The sequence below is a fragment of the Ornithodoros turicata genome, unplaced genomic scaffold, assembly GCF_037126465.1.
Source record: "Ornithodoros turicata isolate Travis unplaced genomic scaffold, ASM3712646v1 ctg00000885.1, whole genome shotgun sequence".
Classification (NCBI taxonomy): domain Eukaryota; kingdom Metazoa; phylum Arthropoda; class Arachnida; order Ixodida; family Argasidae; genus Ornithodoros; species Ornithodoros turicata.
Window position 1 is genome coordinate 238,212 of NW_026999410.1, and position 13,447 is coordinate 251,658.

The window sequence follows — 13,447 nt, forward strand, 5'->3', positions numbered from 1 at the left end:
TGGTGGTTCAAGGCAAAAAAAGAAAGAAAGAAAAACAAACGATTAGTATTAGTTAACAATATAAAAATATGTATGGAATAGAAGAGGTCACCCTGTACATTGTTCCAAAATGCATTGTTGAAAGTAGAAGCTGTCCGCGGGAACAGATACAAATCTGTCGCAGGCGCCTGTTGTTTTTCCATTCTGACCTTTATGGTTACATATGCGAAGTGGGCTTATTTTTTTCAACATCTTCAACCTCCTGATATCAATAATTGTTGCCTTTCATTAGTGCAAAAACAGTACGGAGGAACAAGATTACTTCGTGTTCACTAATTTTCCAGTGCACTTGAAAACGTTCACACATTCCGTGAACTTCCCATTTCATAGTCATTCCATTATTACGTGTGCGCGTGAGTGTATGTGTCAAGCAAGAAGACCGCTTCGTTTCATCATTTTATTTTTATTTATTTGATTTGTGTTCCACTATTCTTAAACAGGCACGCACACTCAAAATGAGGTGACGCACATGGCACGTGAAATCATAGCGATAGTGCGCCGCTGTGCAGCATGTACTGTGTCTCCAGCCATAATCAGAATGTAGTGGTTGTTTGGTTCCCGAAATTCGCTATCTCCAGTGCGTGGGCAGTAGAAGCGAAAGACGGATACCAACATAGACAGGAGACATGACCAGCGACTATGTCCCTTCCTACCTTTGTCGTTGCCCATGAAGCCATATAGGTGTGATTCCAACTGGGACTGCGGCAGACAGGTACAGAATACTGTGCTTTCTCTGTAATACGCCACGCATAGCTACTTGATAGATTTGTATCGCCTAATCCGCATGCTATAAATGTGCACAATGTTATCACTCAAATTGCGAAGAACGAAAAATCAGACACAAGATGGCCGCTCGGTTTTGCTCAGTTCCGTCTCCCCAATTAGTGTCCCTCATTCTGTAAGCAAGTCGAAATGGATTATCACTTCGAGCCGTTCGCGAAACGGTCAGCAAAGCTGCGAAGCGATGAGAAACCAGCCGAGACGATCGGAGCAGTTGAGCCATCCACGCCACATCTCGAACACGTGCCGCCACTAAAAACAATAAAAGCATAGACAAATGTAGGAGCAAACGATACGTGAATCATAGCTCAAGGTCTTGCCGCAACCCGCTTGCTCTCGACGGCTCCGCGCTTACGAGGAGGAAACCGTCACTTCCATAAAGGAGAGCAAGGAGGGTGGAAAAAAGCGAAGCATCAAAAAATTGCTTTTTAAACACCGATTGATATTTTTTTATCTACAGCCTTACATCTCAAGCCTAGGGTATCCCTAGTATTGTTCACTTCCCAAGCAGCAAAATATACTGAAAGTCGGTGCAATAGGGGTGGACGGGTAGGTGGAAGGCCTTGAACAAACTCGTGAAACTAAAGAACATTGATAAGACACATACCGTCCACCACTCGACTTTCAGTACATTGTGCTGATTGGGTTACTGGTCGTGTGTTCGATAGAACGATTCTCAAAGGGTCACCAAGGCTATTGTATTTTGTTGAAGCAGCCGTATGCGTATATTCCTCCTCTCTTGATGCTGTCACCATTTCAATCCACTCTCTAAAAATTATAATTTTCCCAGAATCATTCAAGCTCCAGAGTTTCAAGTCTGCAAACAGCCACAACAACAGATACGTGATGACAATGACTGAGGAAATTCCCCACTACAATACTGGACCACTACCCCATGGCTCACAGCGGGGTTACGAGATCTGTAATGATGATCATGATGAGAATGTGATGCGCAGAGCGGAAACTTGAGTTACGAGCCCAGGGTTGATGTAACACGCTGGACGCATGCACGACGTGATGGCCGACGAAAACAAAGTCCGCACACTTGGACTGCATATTGCAGAAAACGAAAAGGCGCCAGTGAAACGAGAAAAGTTTCGGTGCAATAGCGGCGTCAGGAGAGTTTCTCGTCTGTGCGTCTCACAGACGCAACACGGATCCCATTGAAACCAAGGTGTCGAACAGAAACATTTTTTTCGTTTCGATTTTCGTTCCTGTTGTATCGTTAACGGTCCGGTACCGGTTCTGCTCCGGAGCAAAAAAATAACGGCAAAACCGCTTCTTGTAGCCATATTCATTCCCAGAAAAAAAAACAATGCTGCGAAATGTCAAGCCGTTTATTCCGCATTCATGGTATTTAATATTAATAGGCAGCTGTGAAGTTCGTAACCCCTGTTTCCTGCGGTGACTGTCTGTTCAAATAGTCTTTCTCCTTTCTTGAAGCGCATGATACGGACGGACTTGTTTGTTGCGATGTCATACGTAAAGTACTTTCTTGCTGGATTGGTGCGATCGCGTCCCATCCGAATGTCTGGTGCTGCTTCCTCTCCAGCAAGCACTACCGAACGGGTACGACGCAAATCGAGGAATCCTTTCGCTCACAAACGCGCTCGATGGCTCCGTTTTCTTTTCTTCGTGCCCTGTCCACAAACGAGGCGCCACTTCGCACGCATTTGCCTCGCGGATACGTAAATGTATTCAACTTCGCTGCTCTCAAACAAGGGTCACGTTGCGCGACATCACAGATAGAGAAGCCGTTTCGCAGCCCCCTTGGGTCGCTGTTCAATTGAAAAGAGTTTGGGCAGATGAAATTAAAACAAACACTACGCCACATTGGTAGAGAGTCAACACCGGTCACATGTACATCTAAGTCATTGTGCGCGAACGATAAAACGTTACAAAGCGAGCCAAAAGTCTGGTTCACACTGCCACGTTCGCCCTTACGGGCTACGGGTTGCGCTCACGTAGTACCCATCTCCTTGCTGGTTACCCGGTCATCCATCGTTCACATTACTACGTTTCGGCGTTCCGTTCCTCCAATGAGAAGCGGCCTCCTAGAGCGCCATCCTTCCGAAGAAAAGTGAAATAGAGCCACAGACTAGCATGGCGTCCAGCGTCCAGCACCCTGGTGCCGGCTGCTTTGGAAGAAAATCAGACATTCCTTGACGATGTTCTTAACTGTTAACTGTTAATGTTCTTAACTTAACGCCATCGTCGACAGTGCAACGTACAACTCGCTACTTCGGACAGATTCATTCAGTGAAGATATCATCTGACAGACCCACTGCTATGCTAATTGTCATCCATCAGTTTTCTTTTTTCGTGGCATCCCTGTAGTCGCTTCTTTTGCTATTGTATAGCCAAGGAAACTTCTCAAGTTGGAGAATAAGAACTTCTAAGATATCCAATGTTTGCGCCATCTTTGCAAGGAGACGCGCGAAACAAAACGCACGCGCGGCATCCGAACTTTTCTGCCATCCTATTGGCCAGTGCGCTTACGGTTACGGAGCTTGCGAGAGAAAAGTTGAAGTTGCCTCAACTCCCTTCGGAAACGATCTTGCGGGCGCCGTCTCTTCGTCGTCATGGCAGCCCCCACCGTATGCGCCCGTAACCCGTAGCCGCAAGCGTAAACGTGACAGTGTGAACCAGCCTTAAAGGGACTATGAAATTTCCCGAACTCCCATACTTTTTTTCGATGGAAACTGTTCTTCCCGCAGCGAAACTAATATGCCACAAATTTTTTCCGTACGAAATCGCTCCACTCTGCGAGAAGCGCGCGCTGGAAATGTCTCTTCCGCGTTCCTCCTCTCCCGCGCATATTTCCCTGCCGATGGTGTAACTGTACGGACCGCACTTCGGTTCCCCGTTACGTCACCGGTGTTGCACAATGGCAAGTAATGCCGCGAGCTCGCGCTGTGGCTGCCGCCACTGCCGAAATCTGCCGATCGCGCGAAAGCTGCTGTCATGGAGATTTCCACTCCCGATGAACGCATACGCGGGATCCTACGGCGCATGCTCCTGGCGGGATTCCTCGGTTCGGCTACACGTCACGATGACGTGTTGCTGAGCCGGCCGTGGTCGCGTCAAGTTACCCGTTGTGTCTCCGCTCGGCAGCTCGTCACGGCGCGGCGCCAGCTGTCCTCCCTTCGCCGCTCCGTTTAAATTCGCTCCCGGGAAATCCGCTCGCGCGACGAAAGTAAAATTTCGGTTCTAGACTCAGAACAATGTCTTCTTTCGAACGAAAGGAAGAAAAAAATCGTTCCATAGTCCATTTAAGGGTCATAGTATACCGACATACATTGCACCGTAACCGTAATCCTCATAAAGTACCCATGTCATGACTTCAGAACACACGACAACAGTTTCATTCGCCTACTGGCGTCCAAACCGGCGAAGTTTTTTCTTGGACCGAAAACCGTTAAATTAATGTTTCGGTTTCCCTCCTGAGCAAAAAAAAAAACGTATACGGTTTCTATTCCGCTCCGGTTCGCACCAAAATAGCGTTTTTTTTTCGGTTTTCGGTTCCGGTTTTCGATTCGCTCCGACACCCTGAACATATGGAATTGAGAGCAGCAGTTGTGTAAACGGCCCCATACACATATATATGCCCGCGCTCGGCCAATGAAAACTTGTGTGAAACCGGCCTCGTTGCCACGTTCCCTCCAAGCGAAGGTTTCGGAAAGACCGCCGCGCGAGAGACAGAAGACAATTTCCTCCAAAGCCACTGCGATCTGCGACACATGCACAAGCGGGATGCTCCACCCCCAGCGCCGAGGGGAAAAAATATGAAGAAAACAATTTCGTGGCGGTGCTGCCATCCCTCGATGGTAGCGCGCAAACAAGGAGCGAAAGACCGCCTTAAGAGGAAGCTGCCATGAACTGATGATGTCAAGATCTTGCTGAAGAGAACTGAATCTGAAGAAATACGTATGTGTCGATACAGTACACAGTCATTAGCAAACATAGTTCGGTAAATCGTTAATGAATATTAAGAAAAAGTGGCGCAAAGACAGAGCCGTGGGGTACGCCAGGGACTACTAGGAGGAGAGAAGAGCATGTGCTGGTTACCTGCGATGCCTGTGAGCGATTATGCAAATAGGTATGAATCCATCCTCGCACATTGCTATCAAGGTGAAGATTGGATCTTGCACAGTAGAAAATAGTGACAGGCAGAGTCGAAAACTTTAATTGAGTCCAGGAAGACAGTGTCACTTCAGATGTTACGATCCAGATTAGATTGTAAGTCATGAATGAGATGTGTAGGAGGTTTGTTTTGCATTTTTGTGTGCTATCTTGTATATCTTGGCACAACTTTGGTATAGAGAGTATCGCGACGAGGTGTTGGAGCTTGATAAGTCGACCAAGCGTTTCGATAAGCGCGTCGTTCATAGGTACGCCCATCTGGAAGCGAGCGCTGATGGTGCTTTTGCAAATGATATAAGCGGGGCTGGTGGAAAGTTTTGGGGATTGTTACTCAAGGAGTATCCGGGACTGTTGTCGCCTGTTTTCAGTGTTGTTAACGGTATGGAATAAACCTTTGTTATTGTTGTTCACACTTTTCGCTTGCTGTGTCTTCCTTTATCGACGGAACAGACGGGCTGACGCCCCGAGGTTGTGGAAACACGGGTTTCCACAACTGGCGGCCAGCGTTTGGGGTCACAGTTCGTCCGTTCGACAGCAGGGAGGACACAGCACGCGCTGTTCGTTTTTCGTTTGGTACTTTTCTTCTTCTTTTCTTTCATTTAGGACTCCGCCGGCTTGTTTATGTTCTTTTCCCGGGGTGTCTTTTTTTTCTTTTTTGAGCTAGCGTTTTTTTGTTTCGACTGTGTTTCCTTGTTTGCTTGCTTTTGAGTGCTTCAGAGCTCCCACTCGGTGACCGAGCCCCGGATCCGATGCAGCATTCGCTGCCACGAGGCCGATACGACCTCCGGAGCAAAGTCCCTGTACATCAGCGGTCCCGTTCGGACGAGACGTTGGTATCCAACATCTCGGCGCCTTCGGAGCCGAAAGGACCAGACGAGGACAAAAAGGTACATGCCGTGCCTCCGTCCCAAGGTACGTCAGCTACGGTACCTGCAGTGCCGAAATTCGACTCCGCTATAACGACAGAACTCTTGTCACGCATGACGGAGTTATGTTCGTTGGTGGCACAACGCCTTGATGCCGGGTCAGTTTCGCCGCCGCAGGCACAAGCGCCCCTGCGACTGAATTTACCGGTCCCTACCTTCTCAGGGTATAGCGAAAAAAAGTCGGTCGCAGACTTCTTGGATGACCTTACAGCCTATCAGACTGGTATGGGAATCTCAGATGAAGTCCTGATACAACGCAAACTGCAGATGGCTTTGATCTGAGACGCCGCTCGCTGGCTTCGGCTGCAGTCGAGGTTTACGTCCGTTCAGGACTTCCAGAAGCGGTTTAAGAGCAAATTTCTTCCCCCGGATTACGCATATCCTATCCTGGAGGAGCTGCATAAGCGTACTCAACATCCAGATGAGCCCTTAGCAGAATTCGTTCGGGCCTTGCAAGACCTGTACGGCAGAGCTGAACCTACTGCTACAGAGGAGCAGCGTGTGACACTGGCTATCCGTCAGTGTCATCCTCGTTACCGGCCCTACCTTCGAGCCCATCGCTTTAATAGCCTTGAACCGCTGGCGCAAGAGGCTCGCACAATTGAAGGCGACGTCTTAGCAGAACTCGAGTATCTGGTCCCGCCGCCGCCTGAATTGGCGTTAGAACCGCGCTGTGCGTGGTCAGCGGGAGCAGCCTCGGTTGAGCGCCTACCTGCAGTGGGACTGGATGAGCACAACCGCAATTATTATGCGGGGCCATCACGCCGAGCACATGATGCCCTCCGTTATGAACAGAGGGCGATCCCCGTAGGAACGAGCCTTGGCAGACCCGTCCAGCCCTGACCACTTTCGTCGGGACTGTCAGCAGCAAAGACCAAACCCCCGTAATGTGCATACGGGAAACGGTCGCAGCAGACGTCGGAGTCTTCACGGAGAAACCCTGTAAGTCATCTGTGTTACAGCATACCTTAGACAAGGGTAAGGCTATAGGCCTTGGCGTTGTACCCCGAGACCACTGAGTGTGCATAAGCGTGCTTTGTTAGACGCTGCTTTTGATGAAATGCTCCAAACCGGTGCAGTTAAAAGATCCCAGAGCCCTTGGGCGTTCCCTGTCGTCCTGACACCGAAACGTGCTGGTACGGCTAGGTTATGTGTCGACTCGTACCCCTTTCCGTCCATCGAATCTATTACGTATTCCCTGGGCAACGCTACAGTGTTTTCAACGCTTGATTGTAGTAGAGGGTTTTTGCAAATCCAAGTTGCCCGGGAGGATGTCCCGAAAACAGCCTTTACCTGTCACAGGAGTTTGAGTTTGTACTATATAACTCTCCCGCCAGTTTCCAACGGCTAATGAATGCCGTATTAGGAGATGTGAAGTATAACTTCTCGATGGCTTACATGGATGATGTGTCGTAGCGTTTTCCAGAAACTCTCAGGAACACTTGGAACACCTGTCAATCTTCATTGCAAGGATGAAGCAGGCGGGGCTAACCATCAACCCCCGCAAGGTGCAGCTGGCATCGCCTAGGATCAGCCTTCTCGACTTCATGGTGGACGGAGGAACCATCAGTCCTAGCGATGACAAGCTAAAGGCGATCATGGAGTATCCGGTTCCCGGTATCGTAAAAGCCTTGCAGCGTTCCTTGGGTATGGTTTGTTTCTACAGATAATTCATTCCTAATTGTGCTGAGTTAGCGCAGCCGCTTAACCAGTTGTTGCGCAACGATACACCCTGGCAGGGGGAAGAAGAGCAGGAACGATCATTTCGAGCTCTTTCTCACACAATCGCTAATACGGCCAAGCTATATTTGCCTGGCCTGAACAAACCGTTTGTTGCGCAAACAGATGCTTGCGATTATGGTGTTGGCGCAGTTCTCTTGCAGGAGCATGACGCTATTCTCTGTCCAGTGGCTCTTGAAAGTCGTACGCTGAACCCGGCAGAACGGAATTTTTCCGTCACGGAAAAGAAATGCTTGGCGATTATCTTCGCTCTCAGAAAGTTTGATCTCTACTTGGACGGCACCACTTTCACCGTCCAGGCTGACCACCAGGCACTTTCTTGGCTGCAGCGGCTCCACAACCCATCTGGACGCCTTTCCAGGTGGGCCCTGACGCTACAGGGCTACTCCTTCAACATGGGTTACAGGCGGGGCTCGACGAACGTGGTAGCAGACGCGCTTTCCCGTGCGCCTATACCGTAGGGGGGAGAGGAAGGCACAGAGGCGCCTTCTGAACTCCTGGCAGCAGCACAAGTGGCACGAGTCGTATCTTCGTCTTGGGGCACGGTCGTGAGCAGACAGCAGCTCCTAGACGCACAGAGAGCGGACGGCCTTTGTCAGCGGGTGTCTCAATGATTAGCTGAGCGCGACTCGGCAGGCGCCGGAACGACTGACGGACGGCACGACTCCTATCTGCTGGGCGAGGATGGCATCCTGTTCAGATACATACCACAGGCGGATGATGATGACGGCTCATTCCCATTCAAAGTCGTGGCGCCACGGAAGTTGCGTAAGTCTTTCATACGTTACTTCATGATTCGGCCTTGGCAGGTCACAGCAGTTTGAGGAAAACTTTTGAAAAGTTGTGTGGTGTTGCGACATGGCCAGGAATGAGGCAGGATGTAACAAAGTACGCTCGCACTATGCCAGAGAGCAAAACATCGTGGCGGTTTACCCCCTGAACGCTTACAGCCTATTCAGAGCAATAGGCCCAAGCAAATAGTTGCTTGTGATGTGATGGGACCATTTCCTCGTATTCCTAGATGTAATCAGTATCTGTTTGTGGTTACTGATCACTTCACGAAATGGGTTGGGCTGTTTCCTCTCAAGACGCTGACTTGCAGAGAGTGTGGGAAAGGATACTCGACATCTTTTGCCGGTTCGGGTCTCCTGCTCAGCTCATCACAGATAACGCTACCTACTACAAGTAAGGTGTTCTCATATTCTTGCGCTGCCTTGGGCATTCAGCACAAGAAGACCTCCCCATATCACCCTCAGGCTAACATCACTGAACGTGTTAATCGGAACCTGAAAATAATGTTGGCTGCTTTTACTAGTCAGCACCACCGTGATTGGGATCTTCGCCTGGCTGAACTGGCGTTCGCTACACGGACAACGGTAAACAGATCTACAGGCTTTACCCCGGCGTTCCTGAACTTGGGACGAGAGGCACCTTTTCCAGTGGAGAATGCTCTCCGCCTACGGGATGGCAGCACCCAGCTTCCTTATTCAAGGTTTGCTAAGGAGCTCGTGAGTCGACTGGACGTTGCAGCTCGGACGGCTCGGGAGAATCTGGACGTCGCAAGGTTGGACAAGGCTCGCCAGTACAACCGTGGACGTCAGAATCTCACCTACAGCGTCGGTGATCTCGTCCTTCGACGGACTCACCCGCTAAGCGATGCCGCACGCGGCTTTGCAGCTTCACTCGCAGATAGGTGGGATGGCCCCTTCGAGGTAGGTGCGTGCTCCTCCGGCCTCACTTACAGGCTTCGACGCTGTGACACGGGCGAAGAAACTGGGCGAGTACACATCTCGGACCTGAAGACTTACCACCTCCATGACCCCGAGGGCGAAGAAGCAGACGTTCAGCTTCCTCCTCAAGACCTGGACCAGGATCCCGTTCCCGGACCTTCCAGTCGCTACAGTTTGCGTCCCCGCAGGCGGCGCTATCTCTGGCACTATCTCCATCCTAGACCCTAGTGCTTGTGATTTAGTGTTTCGTTCGTGTGACTACTGCTTTTAGGTTCTCACGACATATGCACTAGGGCCTTGCCAGACCCTCGCCGTTAGGTGTTTCCACCTGACGGTTTCTCTGTTTTCAATTTTTTCAGTGATGGCTCCGAGACAAAACACACGGAGGGATGTGGCCGGCCCAGCTCCTCAGCAACAGCCGGCCCAGACAGGACGTCGAAAGCGTCGAGACCGGAGGCCAACCACATGACCGAGGTCTTCATCAGTTGCCACCTGGACGCTGGTGGCGTACAACCGTCCCGTCTCTTGGGCGTCTAGGGCCCGCTGGTCCTCCCAGCCCAGGCCACTACGCGAAAGCGACCCGATCTAGGTCCCTTATCCATTTCGAGGTCTCACGCTACAGGACAGGCACCCCGCCGAACCCCGATTGCCCTCACCAAGGATGATAAACGTCTACAGTGCCCCGTCTCCGGGGTGCCTGAACTTCACCGTGCTGCTCCTCGCCGTGGTCCCCTACATGGAGCTAAGATCGACGCACTGATAGAAGGCAGGAGGACGGTTTCATACGTAGCAGCGGCAGTGGCTGTCCTCAAGCGGAACCGCCCGGACCTGCTCCAGAGAAAGGAAGGAGCCCCGCTGCTCCGGATGACGTTGTGCTGGACATGCCCGACGTGTGAGGGCCCTTTTTACGTGCACTTTGAGGGGATGGGGGAGTATCGCGACCAAGTGCTGGAACTTGATGAGTCGACCAAGCGTGTCGATAAGCGCGTCGTTCACGGGTGCTCCCATCTGGAAGAGGGCGCTGATGGTGTTTTTGTAAATGATATAAGCGGGGCTGGTGGGAAGTTTTGGGGGTTGTTACTCAAGGAGTATCTGGGACTGCTGCCGGCTGTTTTCTGTTGTAGAGGAGGTAGTGTTCCTCTACATGAGTCCTGACCGGCGATGATGGAATGTCCCAGCGGGCAGATGGACGTGGCCTCACACTAGGACGGTGCCGGTAGAAGTGCCGTGCCAGCGCCGTAGCGCGTGGCAGCAGAGGCACGTCGTCATCGTCGTCCACGGGCCGCCACATCACTCCCCCCCTCAGACGCGGAGCGGAGCATGGGATTGAAGCCCGCGTGGATACCATAAAGAGGAGAATGAGGACGACTCGTGGATGGTGGACGATTGGAGACACGGCTTGCGATTGTGGCTGTTGATGCAGCAGCGGGATGGCGGGAACAAGGGCGCTGCGGTCCGGGCGGGTTCCAGAGATGAGTTGTGAGTGCTGAGTGGTTGAGTGCGTTGTGTGGCGTTGAGTTGCTGCGTTGCTTGTTGCTGAGGGAGTGCGTTGAGTGATCGTTGAGAGCTGATTGTTGCTGGGTGAGTGTTGCTGAGTGGGCGACAGTACCGCGACCGGTACGTAAGCGTGGATGCTTTTTGTCGCCAGAGAAGTGCCGGGGAGGACCATCGTGAAGCAGGTGGAGGCCAGAAACTCAGCTTACTGTGGTCTCCCTGCGGGTCCCCGGTGGAACTGTGGTCCCGGTGCGCCTTGCCTGCTAGAGGATGGTTCGCTGCTGGTTTGCCGACGAAAAATTTAGGATGTTGAGTGGCCGAATTACGCCGAACATGATGTTCGTTGTTCGGGTCACCAAATGTAGAGGAGGTAGCGTTCCTCTACATGAGTCCTGACCGGCGATGATGGAATGTCCCAGCGGGCAGATGGACGTGGCCTCACACTAGGACAGTGCCGGTAGAACTGCCATGCCAGCGCCGTAGCGCGTGGCAGCAGAGGCACGTCGTCATCGTCGTCCACGGGCCGCCACACTGTCTTGTTAACGGTATGGAATAAACCTTTGTTATTGTTGTTCACACTTTTCGCTTCTTGTGTCTTCCTTGACGACGGAACGGACGGGCTGACGCCACGAGGTTGTGGACACACGGGTTTCCACAAGAGAAATCAGAATCTGTCCGAGTTCTGCTGACCTTTCGAACCAGACATTTCTCTCTGCTGTTTATATTCGGAAACTATTGGGAAATATTGTTATACCTGAATGCCAAGGTTGGCGGCTTCTTTGCCTTGTTGGCAAATAGTTAATAGTCAATAGTGAATAACGGAACAGCCAGTGATGGTACGCCAATGCAGAACCTTCAGGTGGGGTCTTTCAGAAGTAGTACTCTCTTACGGCAATGATGGACAACAACGATGACTCGGGGCTCTTTTGCAAAGTTATGCGTTGGCAATCGTTCCACGAACGCTGAACTTGGTGTTGCATAGAAAATTTACATTAATTTTTGTTGAAAAAAATTTCGTCTGGTACAGGATTTGAACCCTCGATCTCCAAAGAAGGTCAATTTTACATTTTTTTATTATCATATCAGCAGTTCAATAAGCATGTACACCAGAACATCCTGATACACTTTGACTCAAAGAGATTTAAAGTGGAACCTCATAAGTGAAAAATTACAAACGCGACAGCCAGCACAACAGAGAAAAATATTCGGCTATGGCAATGCGCGTTGGGGCTATTGCGAGAATACAGGAGGAATGTGCATGAGGGCGAGGTAATTTCTTGATCACCTGTCTAGGATCCCGAGAAGCTTCATCAAGTGACTTCGAGCAACTTTAGGTGACTCCTGACAACTTCAGCTGACTTCAGATGACACCAAATGTCTTCAGGTGACTTGAAGTGACCTTGGCTCGCTCCAGAGGTCTTTGAGCTGACCCCTGACGTGTTGCGGTGACTACAGCCGACGTCAAGTGACTCCAGCTGACTTGAAGTAAGTTACTTTGAGTACCTTTAGCTCACTCCTGGAGGTAACCTTTAGGTGACTACAGATGTCTTCAGGTGCCCTCAGACATCTTCAGGTGACTTCAAAAGACTTTAGGCGTCTGCACGTGACCTCAGGTGACTCCAGGCGTCTTCAGGCGTCTTCAAGTGACTTTAGGTTACTAATGACGTCTTCAGGTAACTTGAAGTTACTGCCAACGCCATCATATGACACAAGATGTCTTCAGGTGACTTGACGTGACGTCATACGGCTGCAGGTCAGATCAGACATCTTCATGCGACCTCAATTGCCTTTAGACGTCCTCATGTCACTTCGAGTGACTTCAGGTGACTCCAGACGTGCTTAACGCCAAACGTGTTCAGGTTGACTCCAGCTCATTCCAAGTGACTCCCAGTAAATTCTGGTGACTCTTGACATCCTCATGTGTCTTTAGTTAACTTCACATGACACCCGACGTCTTCAACTGACTCCAGATGCGTTCGGGTGTCTTCAGGTGACTGCAGTCGTCTTCAGGGGACCGCAGGCTTCAGACGTAGTCAAAACTTACAAACGCGACAGTCAGCGCAATATAGAACAAGTATTTGGCTATGGCAAAGAGCATTCGGGCAAATGGGAGTGTTTGGTTGACACAGAGCTAGCCTAGAAAGAAATGCGTTCTTTCTCATATTCTAAAGTGCGCTTCCGATAAACCCTAGCGAATAATGATTCCCAAAACAGGTTCTGTACGAACATTGCTTGCGTTGGTTTCTAAATCTCTCGTCGTATTAGCTCACAAGAACTGGAATAGCATGTCCAACCAGGAATCCCTAATCCTCAAGCTGTAGACTATGAGATTCCAGAAGCATGGGATATTTGGAATTGCCCGTTTCGACATCAGTGAGATATATCTCAGAAATAACTTGAACACTTCCACAAAATGTATTATTCCCTCGTCTGGGATGCGAACCGCAGATCACTCGCACGGTAACGTCTATACTAGACCACTTCGTCCCGCCCACTTCTGTCGTATTTTTCTTTAGTGATTAGCGTTCATTATTTTAATATACTAGACCCCTTCGAAGAATCATACATCTGCCGTACTGGAGCAATTTCGCGAGT